General features: G+C 39.9%; 1 protein-coding gene across 8 annotated transcripts in view; it reads left to right on the forward strand.

Moving 5' to 3' along the window:
• The window catches only part of gphnb (gephyrin b), a 622,746-nt gene that overhangs the window by 79,232 nt on the left and 515,528 nt on the right, over positions 1–27,986 (forward strand). For all 8 annotated transcript variants that reach the window (XM_061885720.1, XM_061885721.1, XM_061885723.1 and 5 more), the window contains exon 4: positions 15,791–15,933. The gene's annotated coding sequence lies outside the window, so the exon portion shown is untranslated. The remainder of the gene's footprint in view (positions 1–15,790; positions 15,934–27,986) is intronic.

The following is a 27,986-nucleotide window of genomic DNA, read 5'->3' on the forward strand; positions in this document are numbered from 1 at the left end:
TGATGAAGCAAATTAATGTAATACTGAATAATAGTAGGAACTTTAATACATCTTAAAACAAATTTGGTTTATTTAAATTTGTAAACAAGTTTAAAAAAAAAATTCATATTATTTTCAATAATATTTTTTAAGGATATCAGACAATTAAACATAAAACAAATCATTTTGTTTGTAACATTTTGACAATAAAATTGCTTTGTGTAAAAATTTTAGCAATTTATTGCAATTAATTGTGATTAATCTAAAATCATGAGTGTGATAATATGATTAAAAATGTAATTGGTTTACAGCAAACGTACGGCCCGCGGGCTAAATCAGGCCCGCAAACAGGTTTTTCCTGGCCCACAGGATGAGTTTGCTAAGAATAAAATGAGCTGAACTTTTTGAAGTAAATGAACTGCTGTTGTTAATGTGTCCACTAGATGTCGCAATAGCAATTTTTTGTTTTTTTTGTAAATGATGCTACATATGTAAAAAAACAAAAAACAAACCTATCTTTGTACACCAGTCGAGGAAAATGAGCAAACTACCTAACATCCTGTAATTTAAATTTTATATTTTTTTTATCTTCATAGATTGAAAAACACCAATGAGTTGACTGATGAATATTATCACATCATTTATTCAGAAAGTATAGATAACGACAAAGATAGAATACTATTAACTGCAACATGTAAGTGCAAAAAAAAACATTTGTGATTTGTACATTTTCAGAATGTGCATTTTGTGTATTTTTAAACAAAAAACAATCTGAAATTTTCTTTATTTCTAAGTTATCGTGCCATGATTGTACCAGTCCGGCCCACTCCGGAGATTTTTTTCCATGTGGCCTCCCATCGAAATTTAGTTTGACACCCCGGTTTACATTTTTTCTTAGTTTTAAAGGCCTACTGAAATTAGATTTTCTTTTTTAAACGGGGATAGCAGGTCCATTCTATGTGTCATACTTGATCATTTCGCGATATTGCCATATTTTTGCTGAAAGGATTTAGTAGAGAACACCGACAATAAAGTTCGCAACTTTTGGTGCTGATAATAAAGCCTTGCCTTTACCGGAAGTCGCAGACGATGGCGTCACAAGGGTGAGGGCTCCGCACGTCCTCACATTGTTTTTAATGGGAGCCTCCAGTGGCAAGAGCTATTCGTACCGAGAAAACGACAATTTCCCCATTAATTTGAGCGAGGATGAAAGATTCGTGGATGATGATATTGATAGCGAAGGACTAGAAAAAAATAAAAATTGAATAAAAAGCGACTGCTCCGGGCGGCGGCAGTGTGAGCGTTTCAGATGTAATTAAACACATTTACTACGATAATTCTGGAAGATCCCTTATCTGCTTATTGTTTTAATAGTGTTTTAGTGAGATTGTAAAGACATACCTCGAGGTCGAATGGCTGCGGTGAACACGCAGTGTCTCAGAGAGAAGCCGAGGAGCCCAGCTCACAGCTGCCTTTTAAACCGCTACTGCAGGAGGACGAATAATCCAATGATGTCTCCGGTAAGATATATATCACAATTTTCCCATCCAAAAACATGCTGGTTGACGTAGAGAAACGTTCACTTTACCGCTCTGTGTTAAAAACAAAGAAACACTGGCTGTGTCTCAGTGCTAAAGACAGCTGCAATACACCGCTTTCCACCAACAGCATTGTTCTTTATAATCTCCTTTATTAATTGAACAAATTGCAAAAGATTCAGTAACACAGATGTCCAAAATACTGTGTAATTATGCGTTTAAAGCAGACTACTTTTAGCCGTGAGTGGTGCTGCGCTAATATTTCCTGACAGTCTGTGACGTCACGCGCACGCGTCATCATTCTGTGACGTTTTCAACACGATACCTCGCGGGAAATTTAAAATGGCAAATAAGTAAACTTAACCGGCCGTATTAGCATGTGTTGCAATGTTAATATTTCATCATTGATATATAAACCATCAGACTGCGTGGTCGGTAGTAGTGGGTTTCAGTAGGCCTTTAACATTACCACCTTCCTCTCATTACATTGCGCCTTTTTGCTGTTTTGCTTCAGTGGAGCCTGTTTAAAATGAGCCGGTGGTCAACAGAAAAATGGCCACTTTGGCGAGAGCAGCTTCAGAGTGGAGGAAGTGCAAAATGTCCATGACCCCCATGTGAGAAGAATACATAGTTACCTCGGCTTGAAAGTGTTCACCGCTCAGGTGCACTCGCGGGTGTTTCCACTCGGCTGCATTCCATCCATCGTGTGTGACAGGCGCTCAGGTGTTGGCTTGCGACGACATTGTCACGGGGCGCCGAGCAGGTGGTCTCAACCCCCCCAGGCCCCCTCCCCACATGCACACCTGTCGTCTTCATTGACTCTCCCACCCAATCATCTGAAGCACACCTTTCCCTCCCCTTGTGGCTTCTCCTCCTCCACTGATGTTTCCTCCTGGCTCCTCACTTGGAAAGAATATGACTTTGAGACCTGTGTAATTTGGAGGTACTTGCACATCAGGGTGATTCATCACACTGAGGTATGAACAGAAACTTGCCGGCGTTCCAGCGTCACCTTCAGAGACGTGTGTGCCCAAATACAGGAATTTGTACTTTGGCATTTTTGTTTCGGTATGTCACTATTATGACCATATGTATTCAGATGGTACTATAAACAACACAACTTGTCGTATATTCGGGGTCTTGACATTTTCCCCAAGCAAGTCAGCGCTTTTCTTCATGTCCCTCACACACACACACACACACACACACACACACACACACACACACACACACACACACACACACACACACACACACACACACACACACACACACACCAGTGACTTACCCGAATAACAATTCTGAATTAGAGAAAGTATCTTATATTCAAGGGTCTAATATATGTTAAATAATATATAACATATATTATATATACAGTGGGGCAAAAAAGTATTTAGTCAGCCACCGATTGTGCAAGTTCTCCCTCTTAAAATGATGACAGAGGGCTGTAATTTTCCTCATAGGTACACTACAACTGTGAGAGAGAGAATGTGAAAAAAAAATCCAGGAATTTACATTGTAGGAAATTTAAATAATTTCTTTGTAAATTATGGTGGAAAGTAAGTATTTGGTCAACCATTCAAAGCTCTCACTGATGGAAGGTTTTGGCTGAAAATCTCATGATAAAAAAAAAAAAAAATCTTCATTCTTTCCTTAACACGGATCAATCGTCCTGTCGTCTTAGCAGAAAAACAGCCCCAAAGCATGATGTTTCCACCCCCATGATTCAGAGTGGGTATGGTGTTCTTGGGATGCTACTCAGTATTCCTCTTCCTCCAAACACGACGAGTTGAGTTTGTACCAAAAAGTTCTATTTTGGTTTCATCTGATCACATGACATTCTCCCAATCTCTGCTGTATCATCCATGCATCCATTTTGGTACACACACACACACACACACACACACACACTCATAGTTGACAATAAAATGTTTATACCTTTCAAGTCTTATATTCAAGGTCTAGACATTTTTAGACCAACACGTGGCGTCAAGCAACTTCTCCCTAAACTAGTCAGAGCTTTTCTTCTTGTCACACACACACACACACACACACACACACACACACACACACACATACTGAGGTGACCGGTGACCACTTTTGAACCTTACAAATTGTCTCATATTCAGGGTGTAGACGTTTCTGGACCAAAGTGTGGCATCAAACAACTTTTCCTTAAGCCAGTCGGAGCTTTTCCTCCTGTCACTAACACACACGCATGCACACACTTGCATGGGTGATCAAATCAAGTCTGATTAAAAAAAAGTTGTCTTATATTTGGGGTCGAGACATTTTTAGACCAACATGTGGTGTCGAACAACTTCTCCTAAAGCTAGTCAGGACTTTTCTACCTATCACTGACACACACACACACACACAGACACACACACACACACACACACACACACGTACGCACGTACACACACACTGGTAACCTGGAAAACTACAGCTTGCAAAAACTTCTAGCAAAGTTACCAATGTTGAGTTATGTTAAAATGTTTAAATAAATCAGCAAAAAAATATTTTTATCATGCAATATTATATCCACACACTTATGTTACTACATTTGAATAAATTCGGTTGCTAACTTTATTTCAAATATGTATATGCTCTTTAAAAATGAGTGGCGTGTTTGTTAATTATGATTGATTTCGAGTTCCTGTTTTAATTTGAAAATCTGTCCAATCTACTCCAATTTTGCATCTTTACTTCCGGTTCACTTGCTAGCGTCCCACCTGTGGTTAATTGTTAGAAATTACTCTAGGTTTTTCTTCTTCCCATTTTAATTTATTCGGTTATATTTCTGCTTTGGGTGGATGTTGGACCTTCATCATTTTTGACATTTTTCAGTTTGGATAGATCGACTACTTGACACAATGTAAGTTTTATCTTGGGCTTTGTAATACTGAGCTAGCTTTGTAGAGGTGGGGACTGTCCAACTGAGAAGCTTTGATAATTCAAATAATGTGAAGACTAAGAAATATTTTTCCAAGTATATATTTTAAGTTTGGATTCTATCTCAGTCCCTCTGCAAAACTATTTGGAAAATATTATTACAGATAGTTTAGTGTTGTCCCGATTCCAATGTGTTGGTACCAGTATCAACATAGTACATTTTCGAAACTTTTAAAAGTAAAAGGGTACACAAAACCTTTAATTATAGGTTTTATTTTAACAATATATGTTATGATACATGAAACGTATGTTTCTTATTGCAACCAAAGAACAGTTTTGACATTTAAATAAGATGATGAACAATCCAGACTACTCCTCTTTTACCATGAATTGATTTACGTGGACCCCGAATTAAACAAGTTGAAAAACTTATTCGGGTGTTACCATTTAGTGGTCAATTGTACGGAATATGTACTGTACTGTGCAATCTACTAATAAAAGTTTTAATCAATCAATCAATCTTTTAGTGTTAAGTAAGCTAACGGGCTACAAAGGCTCTTAATTCGACTGCTGACGTGTGCAGTAACTTAATGTGTCATTTCTCGTTCTATTTTGTCAAAATTATGACGGACAAGTGGTATGGATTTTATAACACATTAATGGATTATTAATCTAAACGATCATTTACTGTTAATATCTGCTTACTTTGATTTATCATGTTCTATCTGCACTTCTGTTAAAATGTAAAGATCACTTATTCTTCTCTTTACATACAATTTGGGTATGGATCCGATACCAAGTAGTTACAGATTGATTGATTGATTGATTGATTGGGACTTTTATTAGTAGATTGCACAGGACAGTAAATATTCTGTACAATTGACCACTAAATGGTAACACCCCAATACGTTTATCAACTTGATTAAGTCGGGGTCCACGTTAATCAATTCATGGTACAAATATATACTATCAGCATAATACAGTCATCACACAAGTTAATCATCAGAGTATATACATTGAATTATTTACATTATGTACAATCCGGGGAGTGGGATGTGGAGGGGGTTGGGGCAGGGGGGGGTTAGGTTTGGTTGATATCAGCACTTCAGTCATCAACAATAGTATGAGAAATGGACATTGAAACAGTGTAGGTCTGACTTCGTAGGATATGTAGAATACAGAATCATGGATTGATCATAAAGTTCTCATAATTAATTTAGATCATAATTACCGTATTTTTCGGAGTATAAGTCGCACCTGCCGAAAATGCATAATAAAGAAAAAAAAAAACAACATAAGTCGCACTGGAGTATAAGTCGCATATTTTAGGGAAATTTATTTGATAAAACCCAACACCAAGAATAGACATTTGAAATGCAATTTCAAATAAATAAAGAATAGTGAACAACAGGCTGAATAAGTGTACATTATATGACACATAAATAACCAACTGAGAAGGTGCCTTGTATGTTAACGTAACGTATTATGGTAAGAGTCATTCAAACAACCATAACATATAACATACGTATACACCAAGAATAGACATTTGAAAGGCAATTTAAAATAAATAAAGAATAGTGAACAACAGGCTGAATAAGTGTACGTTATATGACACATAAATAACCAACTGAGAAGGTGCCTGGTATGTTAACGTAACATATTATGGTAAGAGTCATTCAAATAACTATAACATATAGAACATGCTATTCGTTTACCAAACAATCTGTCACTCCTAATTGGTAAATCTGATGTGAATTATATTTATATAGCGCTTTTCTCTAGTGACTCAAAGCGCTTTACATAGTGAAACCTAATATCTAAGTTACATTTAAACCAGTGTGGGTGGCACTGGGAGCAGGTGGGTAAAGTGCCTTGCCCAAGGACACAACGGCAGTGACTAGGATGGTGGAAGCGGGAATCGAACCTACAACCCTCAAGTTGCTGGCACGGCCGCTCTACCAACCGAGCTATGCCGCCCAATCTTATATGTCTAGTCTCTTACGTGAATGAGCTAAATAATATTATTTAATATTTTATGGTAATTTTTTGATAATTTCACACATAAGTTGCTCCTGAGTATAAGTTGCATCCCCGGCCAAACTGAAAAAAACTGCGACTTATAGTCCGAAAAATACTGTAAAGTGTTCTAATACAGAGATGCATTTCCTGAATTTATGAACGATTGAAAAAATAACAACACACTTTGTGATAATCAAAAATATCGAATATACACGGCTCTTGTATTTGGTATCATTACAGTCGATATATGTATACATGTGCCCATTTGTTTACATTCAGGAATGCTACCTTACTGTGTCCTACGACCATGTGTAGTGAAGCATGTTTAGCTATTCCTCGTCCTATGACATTTGTAAGAAACATAGTTTGTCCCCATCGAGGAGAGGATTAGTGACTTAAATGTAGCTAACACGCTGGCCAAGGATATCAGCCGCTAGCTAGCTATGTTTGAAACCCATGACCTAAATCTTTAAACTACATTGCTGCTCAGTGGCGTTGTGGTTAGCGTGTCCGCCCTGAGACTGGAAGGTTGTGAGTTCAAACCCCAGCCGAGTTATACCAAAGACTATAAAAAATAGGACCCATGGCCTCCCTGCTTGGCACTCAGAATCAAGGGTTGGAATTAGGGTTTAAATCACCAAATGATTCCCGAGCGTGGCTGCCGCTGCTTCTCACTGCTCCCCTCACCTCCCAGGGGGTGAACATGGGTATGGGTCAAATGAAGAGGATAATTTCACTAAACGCGTGTGTGTGTGTGTGTGTGTGTGTGTGTGTGTGTGTGTGTGTGTGTGTGTGTGTGTGTGTGTGTGTGTGTGTGTGTGTGTGTGTGTGCGAGCGACTATATTTGGGACTTTATCTTTAACTTAACTTTAAACCGGTGTGGGTGGTACTAGGAGCAGGTGGGTATAGTGTGTCTCAAGCAGTGACTAGAATGGTGGAAGCAGGAATCAAACATGGTACCCTACAGCTTCCCTTTTATTGTTACTTTTTAAGGCAAAATGCGTCCATTCTCTCACTTCTGTTTCCACAATGTTTCGGCTTGTAGGTGCTGTGTGTGTTAACTTGCATTCGCCTCAGTTCATATTACCAGCAATGTCACCATCATGTCCATGAAAAAAAAAAAAGAAGCTTACACCATTATTTTTCAAAGGCAGTTTAATACCTTTTTTACTTCTTTAGTACCACAGTACTTCATAGGGTTATACGGTATTCCGGTATTCGTATAGTACCACGATACTAATGAATCATATTCAGTACTATGATGCCCCCATCGCCGTGTCGTTGATGGTTTACGAGCAGAGGAGCATGTTCGGCAGTGCACAATCACGGAGTACTTACAAATAGACACAGTGTGTAGACAGAAAATGGAGAACGGACGCATTTTGGCTTAAAATGTAAAGATAAAGGTGAAGTTGTAACACTGAAACGCCCTCAGGAAGAGGTGCATTAAGACATGGCTAGCTCGCCAGAAGCTAAAGTCCAGCGCCAGTCGGCAGTGTTTTAGCTACTTCTAAATCACTAATCCTCGCTTCCATGGCGAAAAAGTAAGTTTCTTACACGTATCATCCCTGCAGGACGAGGAATAGCTAAACATGCTTCACTACACACCGTAGCTCAGCGGCGTCAAAATGTAAACAAATGTCATTGGTGGATCCGCTGTAATGATACCAAGTACAAGAGCGTATTTTGTTGACACTACTACGATTACGCCTGTTTTTTTGGCATCACATCATCATCTTTCGTTTTTTTCTAAATGTATATAATGTTTATAAACTCGGGACATATGTCCCTGGACACATGAGGACTTTTAATATGACCAATTTATGATTCTCTATTTACTTGGTGTCGGATTGATACCCAAATTTGTGGTATCATCGAAAAAACTAATGTAAAGCATTCAAACAACATAATAATAAATGATTAATACATTTTAAAAGTTAAAAGTTTAGATAGAACATGTTAAAAGAGAAAGTAAGCAGATATTAACAGTAAATGAACAAGTAGATTAATAATTCATTTTCTATCACTTGTCCTTAATAATTTTGGATAAATTAATAGAATGGAAAATGACACAATATATAACTGCATACGTCAGCAGACTAAATTAGGAGCCTTTGTTTGTTTACTTACTACTTAAAGACAAGTTGTCTTGTATGTTCACTATTTAATTTAAGGACAAACTTGCAATAAAAAACATATGTTTAATTTCTCCTAATATTTGTTGTTTTAAAGACAATAATGCCATTTTCTGTGGTCCCCTTTTTTATAGAGAAGTATCAAAATAATTTTGGTACCGGTACCAAAATGTTGGCATTGGCCCGAATGCAGCTGACATAGGCTCCAGCAACTCCGAAAGGGACAAGCGGTAGAAAATGGATGGATGGGACAACACCATTACTTTATTGGTACAGTAAAACTCTTAAGATGGTTATATAGTTTTTATTTCACTTTGGTTTGAACGCAAACTCCAAAAGTGTTTTTTTTTTGGCCCCTGGCGGCTACTGATGTAGTCATCATATATGACAGCTCAGGCACATTTTTTCTTGTTGAAAAAAAAAAAAAAAGAATAACCAGCCGGAATGGAAAAAAATAGAAATATTAGCCTTAAATGGCAATCATGTGGTTTTAAAATGTGATATTAATGCTTAGTGATTAAAAATGAGGCCAGTCAACACCATAAAGACCCCGAAGGCAAAGCCACCCGTTATCTTCCCTTTTCATCTGACAAGGATTATTGAGTCATGAATTCTTGTCAAGGTTTGATGTGCCCTTGAATGTACGCCTGCTTGCCCGCTTTTGCATCTTTTATCAAGTCCGTGTTAGCTGCAGCAAAAGAGAACTTGGACACCAGGGATTGAACGTGTTCTTAATGGGCTGCAATATTTATATTAATGCTTTATTCTTTCTGCCGGAGTAAGACCTCCATTCAAGCTACACATGATAGCTGTAAGTGTGGCGGGCCCTTCTGGTGAATGACTTAGTTCAATGAAAGTTAGCATAATGAGGCCAAAAACACTCTCACACTTTGAACCTTCAACTTCACATGTAATAACTGTACATTTTTCAATGACATTTTAACAATCTCACCACAATATTTAAACTATTGTGTGAATGCCCAAACATTCACCCATACTGTATAGGATTCTTCACCAAAAAGTAGAGATGTCCGATAATGGCTTTTTTGCTGATATCCGATATTCCGATATTGTCCAACTCTTAATTACAGATTCCGATATCGACCGATACCGATATATGTCGCAGAATTAGCACATTATTATGCCTAATATTGATGTGATGCCCGGCTGGATGCATTAAACAATGTAACAAGGTTTTCCAAAATAAATCAACTCAAGTTATGGAAAAAAATGCTAACATGGCACTGACATATTTATTATTGAAGTCACAAAGTGCATAATTTTTTTTTAACATGCCTCAAAACGGCAGCTTGGAATTTGGGACATGCTCTCCCTGAGAGAGCATGAGGAGGTTGAGGGTGTATATTGTAGTTTCCCGGGAGAGTTAGTGCTGCAAGGGTTTTTGGATATTTGTTCTGTTTTGTTAATGTTGTGTTACAGTGCGGATGTTCTCCCGAAATGTGTTTGTCATTCTTGTTTGGTGTGGGTTCACAGTGTGGCCATAATTGTAACAGTGTTAAAGTTGTTTATACCACCCTCAGTGTGAGACCTGTATGGCTGTTGACCAAGTATGCTTTGCATTCTCGTGCGTGCGTGCGTGTGTGTGTGAAAAGCCATAGATATTATGTGATTGGGCCGGCACAAAAAGGCAGTGCCTTTAAGGTTTATTGGCGCGCTGTACATCTCCCTACGTCCATGTACACAGCAGCGTTTTAAAAAGTCATAAATTGTACTTTTTGAAACAGATACCGATAATTTCCGATATTACAATTTAAAGCATTTATCGGCCGATGATATCGGCAGTCCGATGTTATCGGAATTCTCTACCAAAAACGATTTCTTATTATTCCATTCGATCATAAACGTTCAAGTATCAAAACGAGAGCTTTTCAAACAAAACAAAACAAAACAAAAAATAATCCTAGATTCCCCGGAATTGCGGGTTAATTATTCTTTCTCATTGAAAATGAATGGGCCATTTTTCGAACTTGCACAATTCCCTCATTTCTCAACCGATTCAGCCGTTCCACCATCCAAACACTCTCCTCACCTTGAAAAATTAAACTACCATTATCAAAAAAACTCCGGGAAATTACAAAACCCTATTGTTACCTCAACCTCGAAAGCAAACATAGAACGAGTTTAAAAAGATGTGTTTCTGTCAGGGGGGTTCATCTGTGGAACAGCTTGGAAGATTCCTTAATGTTCCAGTTTCATTCACACATTTAAAAAAAAACAAAAAACTTTAAGACCAATGTTTTGGAAAAATATATCACTTTTGAATCAACACAGTAGTTTATACTTTGATCAATGTTAATTACAGAGTAAATGTGGGATATAAATAACAATGGAAGTATAATTGTTTATATATAGTATATTATTGGTACAAATGTATAACTAACACATGTACAGGGATATTTTACGTCTTCACTGTGTATATAATTGATAAGTGTTTTTGTTGTGTAAAGGAAATTTTTATATTTTCAGGAAGCTCATCTTGTATTTGAGATTTTTATAGGGTTCGACGAAATAAGTGCTCAACTTTAGCTAAACCCTTTCAGTCTGAAACATTGTCAATTTATGAATGTACAACAGTTTATGTAAAACTGTGTATTTTGTTGACCACTGACCAAAGAGAAAATAATAAACTAAACTAAACCTGGAAAGTTTTCGCAATCCACATCGTTTTTACCATTCCACCTCCAAAACATTCTTTTTAAGTGGGACAACAAAACAACCTTTTTTTTCCTGCACAAATCGTTTTCGTGACGTTTTTTTTTTTTTTTTAGAAATTCCAGGAATCTTGAAATACCCATTTAAATTTGAACTGTTAGTATATCAACAGTTTAACCGTTTTGAAAAATTATAACTCCAACCGATACATATCATTTAGAACAATTATTGTATTACACATTTTTTAAGAATGACTTTTTCCCAAAATTCCCATATTTCTACGAAATTTCTATTCAAATTAGTTGACGTATTCATAGTTATCTATTCATCCATTTACTACCGCTTGTCCCTTTCGGGGTCGCGGGGGGTGCTGGAGCCTATCTCAGCTGCACATGGGCGGAAGGCGGGGTACACCGACAACATTCACACTCGCATTCACACACTAGGGCCAATTTAGTGTTGCCAATCAACCTATCCCCAGGTGCATGTCTTTGGAAGTGGAAAGAAGCCGAAGTACCCGGAGGGAACCCACACAGTCACGGGGAGAACATGCAAACTCAACACAGAAAGAGCCCGAGCCTGATGACTGTTTTTGTAGGAAATTCCTATTCAAATGAATTAATGTCTTCATAGTTATACAATGCACAAAATTCTCAGAATTTTGCACCACTTTTTACCCTTTCAACCATCAACCCACAAGTTTATGACTTTGATTATCAAATATCTTGTCTTTGTAGTGCATTCAATTGAATATGGGTATAAAAGGATTTGCAAATTATTGTATTCCGTTTATATTTAAATCTAACAACATTTTCCCAACTCACATGGAAACGGGGTTTGTAAATGTACGGCGACACATGTTCCTGGCCACTTGTCAGCCAAGGGGACTAAAAATACAGTGTCAGCCAGAGGGGTTCAGCGTTTGTGATCGGTATTAAGAGACATTAGTCGGCAATGATGATCCGTACTTTTTTACGAAAATCGTCTGATACTCGTCAATACGCACATCCCTCGTTCATCCACCACTGCTTTTAAACGATACAAAATATTTATGGGCGGCTTTTTTTTTGGTTTTGTTTCGCAAATGTTGCTGCAAATTTATGTAGTCATGAACAGTTGCCCATCACATCTGCATACATAGTGTTTATTATTCATATGCAGGTGTACATTACTGCTGCCCATTCCCATTGCCTCGTGTAAATATGTACATACTCTAGACCAGGCTTGGGCAATTATTTTGACTCGGGAAGGGGGGGCACATTTAGAGAAAAAAAATGTGTCTGGGGGCCGGCATATTTTTTAGGAAAACTAATACAAAACCTCACTAATGTCTGATTGAATGCTAAAAACGTTATGACAGACCGCCTTAAACGTTATGGAATTTTACATTTTTCTATGAAGTATAAAACACTGAATATTGCCAAATATGACCGTCACACTTTTCGATCGACACATTTTACAATCAAGTGAAACGCAACGCAGATGCAACAAACAGGAAAGTATGAACACGAAGGGTACAAAATAAACCCACCTACAATCTGATACATCACTAAACTTTAGAACTTGGTTGTGAAAGTCTCCTTCCGCGTCTGTGGAAACGCTTCCCGCCCACACTGTTTGGCGCCTCGTCTGAGCTGCTGTGCCATAGATTATCATAGTAACTAATTAGATTACCATAGTAACTAATTAGATTACCATAGTAACTGGTATATCATCCAAAAGCACAGATTCCAACCATTGATATAATTTGTATAGTTGAAGACTTGTGGTCATTAGAAAAAATTACTGCACACCATAATGGCAGCTACACTTTCCATCTTAAAGATCTAAAAAAAAATTTTTGGTAATGTCTGGCGGGGCAGATTGAAAAGCTTATCGTGCTGCATGTGGCCCCAGGGCCTTAATTTGCCCAGATCTGCTCTAGACTCTCTCACACTGTTTTGTGTTTTTTGTTGTTGTATTTTTTTCATGATTCTTTTTGCTGCTGTGAAATCTGAATTTAGTGTTGCCCTAGTGTGTGAATGTGAGTGTGAATGTTGTCTGTCTATCTGTGTTGGCCCTGCGATGAGGTGGCGACTTGTCCAGGGTGTACACCGCCTTCCGCCCGATTGTAGCTGAGATAGGCGCCAGCGCCCCCTGCGACCCCGAACGGGAATAAGCGGCAGAAAATGGATGGATGGATGGAAATCTGAATTTTCTCATTGTGTGACTAATAGTGGTTGGAGGGTTCCGTTATCGTGACCAAAATGATCACGGTTATTATCGCGGTATTATCGAATATGTTTGAAAAGTACTTATACACAGCACGTTTTTTTTAAATAACCAAAATAAATAAGCACACTTTTGGAAAAGCCACAATTTTGCATGTTTTTTTTACTATGTTTCACTGATAGTGTTCTAGTCTTATGATATTATCTGTTTTAATGGATAGTATTTTATTATCTTAAATATTGGTTTGTACTGTTGCACTTTAAGATTTATTTAAATAAAAAGTGGCTAACAAATACAATTGATTGATTGATTGAAACTTTTATTAGTAGATTGCACAGTTCAGTACATATTCCGTACAATTGACCACTAAATGGTAACACCCGAATAAGTTTTTCAACTTTGTTAAGTCGTGGTCCACGTTAATCAATTCATAGAACAAATATACAGTATACTATCAGCATAATACAGTCATCACACAAGTTAATCATCAGAGTACATACATTGAATTATTTACATTGTTTACAATCCGGGGGGTGGGATAAGGAGGGTTTGGTTGATATCATCACTTCAGTCATAAACAATTGCATCATCAGAGAAATGGACATTGAAACAGTGTAGGTCTGCCTTAGTAGGATATGTACAGCGAGCAGAGAACATAGTGAGTTCAGATAGCATAAGAACAAGTATATATATTAGAAATAATTAGATTATTTACATTTGGTTATTTACAATCCGGGGAGATGGGATGTGGTGGGGGGATGGTGTTAGTCAAGGGTTGAAGTTGCCAGGTGGCGTTTCAGTGCAGTTTTGAAGGAGGATAGAGATGCACTAACTTTTATACCTGTTGGGAGTGCATTCCACATTGATGTGACATAGAAGTAGAATGAGTTTAGACCTTTTTTAGATCGGAATCTGAGTTTAACATGGTTTGTGGAGCTCCCCCTGGTGTTGTGCTTATGGCGGTCATTTACGTTATGGAAGTAGTTTGACATGTACTTCGGTAAAAGGGTGGTGTAGCGTATTTTATAGACTAGGCTCAGTGCAAGTTGTTTTACTCTGTCCTCCACCCTGAGCCAGCCCACTTTGGAGAAGTGGGTAGGAGTGAGGTGTGATCTGGGGTGGAGGTCTGGAGGTACCCTGACTACCTTGTTCTGGGATGTTTGGAGTCTAGATTTGAGGGTTTTGGAGGTGCTGGGGTACCAGGAGGTGCAAGCGTAATCGAAAAAGGGTTGAGTGAGTGTTCCCGCTAGAATCTTCAAGGTGCTTTTGTTGACCAGAGAGGAGATTCTGTAGAGGAATCTCGTTCTTTGGTTGACCTTTTTGATTACCTTGGTTGCCGTTTTATCACAGGAAAGATTAGCCTCTATAATTGAACCTAGGTAGGTGACCTCATCTTTCCTGGTGATAAGAATGTCACCCACTTTTATAGTGAAGTCACTGACTTTCTTGAGATTGATTCGGGACCCAAATAGGATGGATTCTGTTTTACCTAAGTGTATGGATAGCTTGTTGTCAGCGAGCCAGGTACAAATACCAAGGAGTTCAGCACTAAGGATTTTTTCCACCTGTGACTTGTCCTTGCCGGATACCAGCAGGGCCGAGTCATCCGCAAACAGGAACAATTCACAGTCGCATGTTGCTGATGGCATGTCATTTACGTATATTAGGAACAGTAAAGGCCCTAGTATACTGCCTTGGGGGACTCCAGAGCTTACTGAGAGGGAGGGGACATGCTGCTGTTCACTTCTACTACTTGTTTCCTCCCCTCCAATTAAGATTGCATCCAGCTCAATGAGGTTTTATCGAATCCGATAGCTCTGAGCTGATCCAACAGTATAGCGTGGTTAACGGTGTCAAAGGCCTTCTGAAGGTCCAGCATGACCATGCCGCAGTATTTGCCCCGGTCCACCTCATATTTGATGTGGTCGGTCGGATAGAGGCGGCTTGTGTCAGTGGAGTGGTTAGTTCTGAAGCCGGATCTATTGAAGCCAATCTATTGCTTTATTATTATTTTTGGTGGGAGTTGCGGTGTCCTACTCTAATCTGTTCTGGAATGCACCATGAAACACCTCTGGTACGTATTCTTCTGAGTATAGAACGATCACTCTGTTGTAAGTTGAATATGTTTGTTGCTCAGACAGCAATCTGTTTTGTCGTTGCGTAATGGGGAAAGTCTTCAATGTCTCTTGGTGTAAGCATTTCATCCGGCGAGGTAGCGCCAGTCAGTTTGTGAGTTTATTAAAGTGTGGTTATCAATCACGTTCCTTTGACGAGTTTAATTCAAAATGGTAATAGTAAACGGTTATCATTAATACAGTATATCTTTACCTCCCTATTCAGGACAAGCTGCTGTGAGACATGAAGCTGGATCATCGTACTCCTTGGCTGGCTAAAATCATCCTGTCGTTCACGGTGGGACTGATTACCGAAAATTGGACAAGGCGTGGGCGCTGGAAGACCTCAGAGCTTTCTTCTTGAAGAAGGTAATGATCTGCAGGTTCACATACAGTGACTTTGGTCCGACTTTCACTTCCTCTATTTAGTCAAGTTTGATGTGTCCAAAGTACTGACAAATTGTTTTTCCAGCCTTTTTGAGGCAGAAACATTTGCAAATGTGATTTTTGTTTTATTCCCTCTAACAAAAGACAGTATTTGTTTTTGGAAGTACCTTTAACTTCAGAATAGCCACAAACATCTGCTGAAGCTCATACATCGATGTTACTAGGGTTGTAACTCAGGATGCGGTGAAACTCTTGACAGTTTTGAATTTAAAAGTGATTAAGACGCGATTTATAACTGCACTTTGATAAACTAATCCACTAACATGATGCTAATTAATGCTAACATGAAAACAAGAGTCATTAACATCTTTCCCTGTTAAGAAAGGACATACCCAATCAAAACTTAAACAAATTACTGTGTGAGCAACCAAGATAATAACATTGAACCTACAAACTGTGCAGTGATCATTATATACTCGGAAGAATGTGTCACAGAGGCCTTTTTACGGTGCGTTCAAGGACCGCCGAACAGAATTTTACACCAAAACACCCGCTGGGACACACTTATCACTGAAACATAAGAAACCCAAAACATGCAAAATAGTGGGCTTTCTGAAATTGGGTCTGTTTATTTTAGTAAACTGAAAAAATATAAGGATTTCAGTGTGTATGAGTACTTTTTGAGCATATTCAACAAGACCGCGATAGAAGGCCTTTGTTTGTACTTTGAATGCTAATTTGAGAAAGAGAACAAAGAGCTAAGGTATAGTTTCCCTAATATTTATTCATGCTCTATGACTCGTGATGAAAAATCTGAGTGATATGCGGGCACAAAAGCCTTTTTTAGCATGATTTAAAGGTGTAAATCTGTCTATTTTGCATGAACTGTTTCGAATGACTAAGTTTCCGACTTGCCAGAGATTAATTCAATGGTCATACGACCAGTAAGTAACTGCCTGCTGCTTAATTGTTCCTCATGACGCACAGTTAATGATCACTTGAAGATGTTTGACTCAAAGTTAGGCGAGAAACAGCCGGATTATTCACGTCCTATTGCAAACCCAGGTCTGGAGAAAGGGGAACAAGAAGACATTTATTGTAATTCCTCATTGAATAATGCATTAATTTTAAATTACAAATTTCAGCCTATGCAGAATGTGGCTATTTATGATTGTGTGCAATTTGGTGCAGATCCAAATGAAGATTGTTGGGCTCTTGCGGGAGTCTGTGACTGCCATTCTAGCTGGACTATTTGATTGTAGAATTGCATAGTGATAGACTAATGAGGTCCATATGCTGCTGTGACAGGGAGTGCAGCACCTTCACGTTCATACTCAGTCTTGGTTGACACCAAGAGCATTATTTGGCACACTAATCCAGCGTCCAACGTGGCCGAATTCAAAAATCTAATTTACAATCCCATTTGGGGGTCCCTATATTAACAGTGCACCTGTTGATTGCCAGTGCCGCTCTCCTCACGCACCCACCTGATGGCAGACACGCACGCACACACACACACACACACACACACACACACACACACACACACACACACACACACACACACACCCACACACCCATGCTGCCTGCTCTTTCTAAAATGGTTTCTCTCGCATAGTTTCCATAGCAACAGTCCAGACCTTGTGTTCTGTTGTTTCTCCGCAGACATAGAGCAGATAATTTATCAAAATGAGGGTCTTTGATGATGAAGGAAGAAAACTTCCCAAGATTTACATAATGAAGGGATGCTGCTGCTGATCAGCTGCCTCCTCGTACTGATTATTGCTTTTTGATGAATTTCTGTCCCTTTTATACTTGTCGCTATCTCGGCTGCAGCGGGCTATTGTGTCGTTCATCAATGTATCAATCTAAATAGGTCGGTCTTTGTCTCACTGTAGCCATAAAATGTAGTCAAAATCCATGGTGCCTGAGGATGAGCCTCAATGAGCTTGAGGTCATACTTGTAGATATTGTGTGTCGGTGGATTCATGGATCGCACACCTTTGTGAGTTCTTAAGCCATACTTCCCAACCTTGAGACGTCCGATTCCGGGGGGTTGGGGGTGGCGGGGTGGAGGCGGGGTTGGGGGCGTGGTTAAGAGGGGTGGCGTATAATTCACCAACTCGAGTATCCATCCATCCATCCATCTTCTTCCGCTTATCCGAGGTCGGGTCGCGGGGGCAGCAGCCTAAGTAGGGAAGCCCAGACTTCCCTCTCCCCAGCCACTTCGTCTAGCTCTTCCCGGGGGATCCCGAGGCGTTCCCAGGCTAGCCGGGAGACATAGTCTTCCCAACGTGTCCTGGGTCTTCCCCGTGGCCTCCTACCGGTTGGACGTGCCCTAAACACCTCCCTCGGGAGGCGTTCGGGTGGCATCCTGGCCAGATGCCCGAACCACCTCATCTGGCTCCTCTCGATGTAGAGGAGCAGCGGCTTTATTTTGAGTTCCTCCCGGATGACAGAGCTTCTCACCCTATCTCTAAGGGAGAGCCCCGCCACACGGCGGAGGAAACTCATTTCGGCCGCTTGTACCCGTGATCTTATCCTTTCGGTCATGACCCAAAGCTCATGACCATAGATGAGGATGGGAACGTAGATCGACCGGTAAATTGAGAGCTTTGCCTTCCGGTTCAGCTCCTTCTTCACCACAACGGATCGGTACAACGTCCGCATTACTGAAGACGCCGCACCGATCTGCCTGTCGATCTCACGATCCACTCTTCCCCCACTCGTGAACAAGACTCCTAGGTACTTGAACTCCTCCACTTGGGGCAGGGTCTCCTCCCCAACCCGGAGATGGCACTCCACCCTTTTCCGGGAGAGAACCATGGACTCTGATTTGGAGGTGCTGATTCTCATTCCGGCCGCTTCACACTCGGCTGCAAACCGATCCAGTGAGAGCTGAAGATCCCGGCCAGATGAAGCCAACAGGACCACATCGTCTGCAAAAAGCAGAGACCTAATCCCCGCGGCCACCAAACCGGAACCCCTCAATGCCTTGACTGCGCCTAGAAATTCTGTCCATAAAAGTTATGAACAGAATCGGTGACAAGGGCAACCTTGGCGGAGTCCAACCCTCACTGGAAACGTGTCCGACTTACTGCCAGCAATGCGGACCAAGCTCTGACACTGATCGTACAGGGATCGGACTGCCATAATAAGACAGTCCGATACCCCATACTCTCTGAGCACTCCCCACAGGACTTCCCGAGGGACACGGTCGAATGCCTTCTCCAAGTCCACAAAGCACATGTAGTCTGGTTGGGCAAACTCCCATGCACCCTCAAGAACCCTGCCGGATGTTGTGGATAGGTGGAAGGAATACTTCGAAGACCTCCTCAATCCCACCAACACGTCTTCCTATGAAGAAGCAGTGCCTGGGGAATCTGTGGTGGACTCTCCTATTTCTGGGGCTGAGGTTGCTGAGGTAGTTAAAAAGCTCCTCGGTGGCAAGGCCCCAGGGGTGGATGAGATCCGCCCAGAGTTCCTTAAGGCTCTGGATGCTGTTGGGCTGTCTTGGTTGACAAGACTCTGCAGCATCGCGTGGACATCGGGGACGGTACCTCTGGATTGGCAGACCGGGGTGGTGGTCCCTCTCTTTAAGAAGGGGGACCGGAGGGTGTGTTCCAACTATCGTGGGATCACACTCCTCAGGCTTCCCGTTAAGGTTTATTCAGGTGTACTGGAGAGGAGGCTACGCTGGATAGTCGAACCTCGGATTCAGGAGGAACAGTGTGGTTTTCGTCCTGGTCGTGGAACTGTGGACCAGCTCTATACTCTCGGCAGGGTTCTTGAGGGTGCATGGGAGTTTGCCCAACCAGTCAACTCGAGTATTTCATATATATTTCATATATATATATATATATATATATATATATATATATATATATATATATATATATATATATGTATATGTATATGTATGTATGTATGAAATACTTGACTAAGTGAATTCTAGCTATATATATGTTATTATATATATAAATAAAAGAAATAGTTGCATTTCAGACAGCACCTATAAAATACACGGTAATAAAAACACAGTTGTTCTACTAACTGTTTCTGTGCTTGAGGGTAACTAAAAAACCAACACTTACCTTTCACTACTTGAGTAACCTTTGTTGTGCCATTTGCGTATTGGCGAGCCATCTACGAATCCGGGAACATCCTTCACGGATTTGTTGTAGACATCCGCAAATGAGAACGGGATGTTGCTTCCAGCTATCAGCATAGCCATCTTTGTCTCAGCATAAGATACACCATCGGGTCTCCATTTTGTGAGGTGGGCCATAATACTGGGTTGTGAACGATGCTGCGCTGCAGACGCTTTGTGCTTTGCTGACTGACCGTTCATGGCTGAGTATATCCGTTCACGTGCTCAATGGAGAAGTCTGTTCTACAAAATTTACAAGCAACATACCCCTTCCCCTTTCAAAGTCTTTCTGGATTAACTGAAATTCTTGTTTCCAATCGTTCCGGAACTTGCAAGCGTTTTGCTCGTCGACGGTGTAATATATTGGGTTGGAGTCAATAACCAGGTGACGTGATGAAGTTAGGTTTCTTTACTTTGGGCTTCAGAACAGACATTCTATTCTATGTACAGTAGATGGCAGTATTGTCCTGTTTAAGATTGTCACAACATTGAGTCAGCTGGAGTGGGCGTGGCCTCCAGCTCTTTCGGGAGATTTTTGGGAGAAAATTTGTCCCGGGAGGTTTTCAGAAGAGGCGCTGAATTTCGGGAGTCTCCCGGAAAATCCGGGAGGGTTTGCACCTTGTCGAAGTTAGCAATTAATTGACCTTTAATGTCAGTGCCTTTTAGAAATTTACCCAAATATTTTGTAAGTTGTGTTTAGTGAATTTGGATTATTACTTTGTCTTCCATCTCTGAGAATAGCAGGCTTGTTGTGACTGAGCTGTCGTCTGCGCCTCTGATGGCAGTGCAGTCTCTCATTAGTGCTCATGGGAGCTCCTTTGGATCAAGTTTAAGTGATTGTTCCACGACACACTTAAAAAAATAAAAAAACGCAGATAACCGTCATGACGCAAAACTCTAGTCATTTAATATGGCAACTTTGGGGCTGTTAAGAAACACTAAATTAAATCTTAAAACATTGTGGTAGTTAAATTTTTAGCTCAAACAAAGTAAAAAAATATCTGGAATCCCTCATTTCTGAGGAGAAAAATCAAAAATCAAAGAAACACTCCAACACACTTTGTTGCACCAACCTCTGGCTTTTATAACAGCTTGCAGTCTCTGAGGCACGGATTGAACCCGTGACAAACTGTACTCTTGCTCCAACTTTCTCTGATTGCTGTTGCGATCAGCTTTGCAGGCTGGAGTCTTGTCATGGACTATTTTCTTTCATTTCCATCGTAAATTTTAAATTGGATTTTGAATTTGATCCCGTTTGAACTTCAAAATGTTCTGAACATTCAGGAAACATGGGCTCATTCAACCTCTCCCAAGAGTATGGGTTTAACCTAATAACACTACCTACACGGTTGTGTGATTCCACCCAATCAACCATAGATCTCATCCTCACATCAGACCGGCATAATATTAAAAATAGTGGGGTCATGATCTGTGGTCTTAGCGACCACTATATAACCTTCTGCACGCGCAAAATAAGTAAACCTAAAGCCAATGGCCACATAACAGCTCAATCCAGATCCATTAAAACATACTCCAGTGATAATTTCAACCTCAAATTAGGTGAGTGGGACTGGTCCCCTGTGCTCGCGAGCAACCTGGTTGAAGATGCTTGGGATCGCTTCAAAACAGAGTTCCTAGCGATACTAAATGATATGGCTCCCGTGAGAACAGTCAGGATCAAAGCCTGCTCTGAATCATGGATCAATCCAGACCTATTAGCTGCCATCGGGCATCTGGTCAGGATGCCATCCGAACGCCTCCCGAGGGTAGGAGGCCACGGGGAACCGGTAGGAGGCCACGGGGAAGACCCAGGACACGTTGGAAAGACTATGTCTACCGGCTGGCCTGGGAACGCCTCGGGATCCCCCGGGAAGAGCTAGACGAAGTGGCTGGGGAGAGGGAAGTCTGGGCTTCCCTGCTTAGGCTGCTACCCCCGCGACCCGACCTCAGATAAGCGGAAGAAGATGGATGGATGGATGGATGGAAAAGACAGAGACAGAAAATACTTTGAATACCAAAAGTGTAAAACCAAATTAAATAAATAACCCAATAATAATCACTCCTTTCAACGCTCAAAAAGCAATGCAATAAATGAAGAAATAAGATAAACAACCTGATTAAATCCTTAAAAAATTTTTTTTTATCAACGACAAAATAGAGGAAAACACAAATAAGCCATGTGAGCTCTGGAAAATTCTCTGCAACCAGCTTCCTGGATGCAGCCAGAAACTTAAAACCAGACTCACCAACATCAACATCAAGGAGGGTGAATCCCTTATTACAGACAAAATGGAGGTAGCAAGCAGACTTAACACCTTTTTCACCAGCATAGCCACAACTCTCGTTAACAAGCTGTGCCATCCCTCTGGTCACTTTGGTGTAGAACACATTAAAACCTTCTACAGAAAGCTAGGAGTAATCAACAATAATTTCAAATTAGAAATGGTCTCAGTCAACGAGGTGCTTAATAAATTAAGCGCGCACCACCCAAACAAGGCCACCGGCCTTAACAATATCCCCTCCAGATTCCTCATGGGCTCTGCCACCACCATAGCCCCAATAATCACACACATAATAAACCTCTCAATCAAACAAGGCCAAGTACCCAAGGATTTCAAGATAGCAAGAGTAACCCCCCTTTATAAAAAAGGAAGCAAATTAGAACCTGGTAACTACCGACCTGTTTCAATTCTCAGTTCCATTTCCAAAGTAATGGAAAAAATAGTTAATGAACAGGTTGATGGATACCTTGCTACTAATAAACTAATGTTCAAATTCCAATCTGCAAATACTGCGGAATGGTCATGCTGGACATTCAGAAGGCCTTTGACACCGTTAACCACGCTGTACATTTGGATAAGCTCAGAGCAATCGGATTCGATAAAACCTCATCGAGCTGGATGCAATCTTACTTGGAGGGGAGGAAACAGGTGGTAGAGGTGAACGGCACCGTGTCCCCTCCCCTCTCAGTAAGCTGTGGAGTCCCCCAAGGCAGTATACTAGGACCTTTACTGTTCCTAATATACATAAATGACATTCTATCAGCATACAACTGTGAATTGTTCCTGTTTGCGGATGACTCGGCCCTGCTGGTATCCGGCAAGGACAAGTCTCAGAGCTGGACTCCTTAATATTTGCACCTGGCTCGCTGAAAACAAGCTATCCATATACTTAGGTAAAACGGAATCCATCCTATTTGGGTCCCATATCAACTTTGAGAAAGTCAGTGACTTCACTATAAAAGTGGGTGACATTGTTATCACCTATCTAGGTTCCATTCTAGAGGCTAATCTTTTTCTGTGATAAAATGGCAACCAAGGTAATCAAAAAGGTCAACCAAAGAATGAGATTCCTCTACAGAATCTCCTCTCTGGTCAACAAAAGCACCTTGAAGATTTTAGCGGGAACTCTCATTCAACCCTTTTTCGATTACGCTTGCACCTCCTGGTACCCCAGCACCTCCAAAACCCTCAAATCTAGACTCCAAACATCCCAGAATAAGCAAGTCCGGTTACTTTTAGACCTCCACCCCAGATCACACCTAACTCCAACCCACTTCTCCAAAGTGGGCTGGCTCAGGGTGGAGGACAGAGTAAAACAACTTGCACTGAGCCTAGTCCATAAAATCCGCTACACCTCTGATACCGAAGTACATGTTAAACTACTTCCATAACGTAAATGAGCGCCATAACCTCAACACCAGGTGGAGCTCCAAAAAACCACGTTAAAACCAGATTCCCATCCAACAAAGGTCTTAACTCATTCTCTTTCTATGCCACATCAATGTGGAATGCACTCCCAACAGGTGTAAAAGTAAGTGCATCTCTATATTCCTTCAAAACCGCTCTAAAACAACACCTCCAGGCAACTTCAACCCTTTACTAATACCCTCCTCCATTCACATCCCATCTCCCCGGATTATAAATAACCTAATGTAAATAATCAAATGTACTTCTAATTATTTACTTGCTCTTATGCTATCTGAACTCACTATGTTCTCTGCTCGCTGTACATATCCTACTAAGTCACACCAACACCGTTTCAATGTCCATTTCTCTGTTGATGCAATTGTTGATGACTGAAGTACTGGTATCAACCAAAGCTCCTCATCCCACCCCCCGGATTGTAAATAATGTAAATAATTCAATGTACATACTATGATGGTTAACCTTTGTGATGACTGTGTTATGCTGATAGTATATATTTGTACCATGAATTGATTAACGTGGACACCGACTTAAACTGTCACACCTATGGATCATGTTTTGTTTTGTCATGTAATGTTTTTGATTTAGGACATTCAGTCACGTTTTGCACTTCCTGGTTTTGTTTGCTTCCATGCCAACTCATTAGTTTTCACCTGTCACGTCCCTGTTCTCAGCCTCACACCTGTTTTCACTAATGATCAGAACTATTTAAGTCACTCTTTTTCTTGTCTTCGTCCCGGGATCTTCTCACACTCGCACACACCCCATCCATTGTGTTCAAACCTTCACGTCCTCATCCACAGTTTCATGCCGAGTAAGTTTATGTATTTATGCCACAGTGCTAGTTTTGTTTTGTCTGTTCATAGTTCATTCAGGCCAATCGAGCAAGTGTTTTTGTTTCCTGTTTATATTTTGTAGCCAAGTTTTATACCTCCTTGTGAGCGCCCTTAGTTTGATTATTTTTGATTATAGTGTTTAAATAAAACAAACATATACGTGAATTCTTGCCTGCCTCGTCCTGTAATCCCGCTGCGTCGAAGGAACACACACAATCCATGTCCAGTTATGACATAAACAAGTTGAAAAACTTATTCGGGTGTTATCATTTAGTGGTCAATTGTACGGAATATGTACTGAAATGTGCAATCTACTAATAAAAGTATCAATCAATCAATCAAAACCGTAATTCATTTTTTTTCCAGAAGTTTATTTTTTTCTTCCGACTACTCTACCCACATTTTTCAACCAGTTTTAACTGTTTTACCAATAAAACATTTGTCTTAGTCAGGAAAATTTGGTCATTTATTTTATAATCCTGAACAATTTCTACGTTTTCCGGTTATCACGTTTTTCCACAACATTGGTCAATGTAATTGGTACTACTGCCACCATTTTTATTTGCTGTTTTAACTTTTTTTCCCCGAGACTAACTTTGACTCCAAGTAAATGTTTCACACAATTAGTTTGTTGAAATAAATATATATATACATGTATTTAGCTCCGAAATTAGGAAAACATGCAGTACTGTTGAAGCAATGCATTATGGGCACCGACATGTCACCCTGACCTGTTGCATTAAAAGTACGCAGTGATGGCAATCTTTGTAATTCAATGCATTATTACTTTTGCTTCAATAAATTTAGTTTAGAGTTAGTTCATGTTACGTGTTAGACGCTAGTCCCCTAGAATGGAGTATTGATTTTGTTTAGCTAGGAATGTCACTATCTAACCTATAATTCTTAGTAATGGTGTCTACTTTCGCAAGTGAAAGTTCTATACTATCCGGAAATATACTTCATTGTAAAGGAAAAACATTGATTTATACCCAAAATTTGCCAAAAATGTAGTACTGTTGCAGCTGTACACCTATGATTTCTATAGTTAGTTATTTATACTGTTACAACATACATTTGATATGTCAATATTCATACTACTTTCAGTATAGCTTCTAAGATTAAACATTCAAACTATTTTACAGTCATTCTACATTCCACTAGTATTTCAGTTTAGCTTCAGCGCCTCAAAATTAAATTACTTTTAGCATTCAAACCATTTCTACAGTCAGTCTCATTCCATCCGCATTTCAGTTCAGCTTTAGCAAGGGGGCATTCAAGTTAAATTTCTACAGAAATTGCTTCATTTAGTTTGTTTTGCTGTACACCTTCTTTTTTCGCAACATAGCTTTCAGTTTTCTGTCTTGACGTTTTGACGTTTTCCTTGGTGTCTACCTGTATGCTTGCTTTTACACAAACTTACCATGTTTTTCGTACTTGGTTCAGGTTTTAGACACAGCTGACTGAACAATCAGCATCTTTTGCAACATTGCGTGACGATTTACCCTCTTAAAGAAGTTTGATTATCCTCTCCTTTGTTCCTATTGGCTTGTCTCTTGTGTTGGAGAAAAGATTCTTGTCAATGCACCTGGTGCAACAGTTCTCCGAGGTGTGAACACTTTTTTTTTTTTTACTTTCAGAGATTTAACAGCTGTTAGTTTTGCAAGGTGATTCCATATATTTTTAATTCTGCTTAATCTAAAAATGACCTTTTTACTGACTACCACAATTTGTTCTCTTGATTTCTTTTAGTGCATATCGTAGCCAGAAAAATGCCATTCAAAATGACGATAGTTTTGTCTTTTATGTGCTTTTTTTTTTTTTTACAAAGTTAAACAACTGAATGAACATCCTCCAAATCGGGAAGAGTTGTAGTAGCTACTAATTTTAAATAATTAGTTTTCCCCCCTAAAAGTCCTCCTGTGTCAAAGAAATTATTCCCTCAGTTTGTAGACATAAAAAAAATTTGGCGAAAATCAAATCTGAATTTGAACTCTGGTACTGATCATACTACTCTTGGTATCAACCACAATTTTATGCATCAATCGGCCCTCCCATTACGTGTTGTGTAATTTTGGCCGTGTCTGTGCAATGATGTAACTGTTCTTGGATTAATAAGACTCTAGAGATAATACAATTGTTAATTTCCTGTTAATCACCGCTAACTGTCTGTGGTTCCATCTCGACCCATTAAAAGTCAGTAGGTATTTCTTGGTGTCTCAGACAAGCTTAAAGCCTATTTGAATGTCCTGTCTTGCTCATAGTGTGTAACATGTTAGCCTTGTTCTCAGCACATCACAAGGCTGCAGCTATTGTTTATTGTATCGTGTACTCTATCGATTAGTTCAGGGGTGGCCAAACCCACCGACATTCTTAACTTGGCCTGCGAGATGTCATGAGTTTCACTTACTTGCAATGAGATTGCTATTATTTTGATAGACTAACAATTTTGATGGTATTATATCGCCATCCTGTGGTAACGTGGGTAATACAGGTCAATTACATTTAATTTCACTCTGACTTCAATTGTGCGCCGCATTGACTTAAATGACCCAATGCAGAAAACCTTCCCTAGTCATGGTGCAAAAAAAAAATAAAAAATCCAACCAACACAAAATGTCAACACACATGGTCACAAATTACACAACCTGCTAAATTACAAACATTTCAATCAAATACAAAGCATGATGGGGAACATGCAAAACACTATCCACACTTATCCATGTTTGGCACTGTTTAGCTGCTTGATATTTTTGTATTGATTACACACCTTTAAGGAAGTTGTCGTGAGAGGTGGGAATCTTTGCAAAAAATATATTATTGATGCATCTCTAATTTAAGTACAAAACCTAAAACCATTGTAGTTGGCCCGTTGTGTAAACCGTAAATAAAAACCGAATACAATGATTTGCAAATCCTTTTCAATCTATATTCAATTGAATACACTGCAAAGACAACATACTTAACGTTTGAACTGGTAAAAAATATTTTTTGCAAATATTAACTCATTTGGAATTCGATGCCAGCAACATGTTTATAAAAAACTGGCACAAATGGCAAACAAGACTGAGAAAGTTAAGGCATGCTCATCAAACACTTGTTTGGAACATCCCACAGGTAAACAGGCTAATTGGGAACGGGTGGGTGCCAAGTTTGGGTATAAAAGCAGCTTCCGTGAAATGCTCAGTCATTCAAGAACAAGGATGGGGCGAGGGTTACCACTTTTTGAACAAATGTGTGAGCAAATTGTTGAACAGTTTAAGAACAGCTTTTTTCAACCAGCTATTGCAAGAAATTTAGGGATTTCACCATCTATGATCCGTAATATCATCCAAAGGTTCAGAG

Source organism: Nerophis ophidion, linkage group LG24 (genome assembly GCF_033978795.1).
Source record: "Nerophis ophidion isolate RoL-2023_Sa linkage group LG24, RoL_Noph_v1.0, whole genome shotgun sequence".
Taxonomy (NCBI): domain Eukaryota; kingdom Metazoa; phylum Chordata; class Actinopteri; order Syngnathiformes; family Syngnathidae; genus Nerophis; species Nerophis ophidion.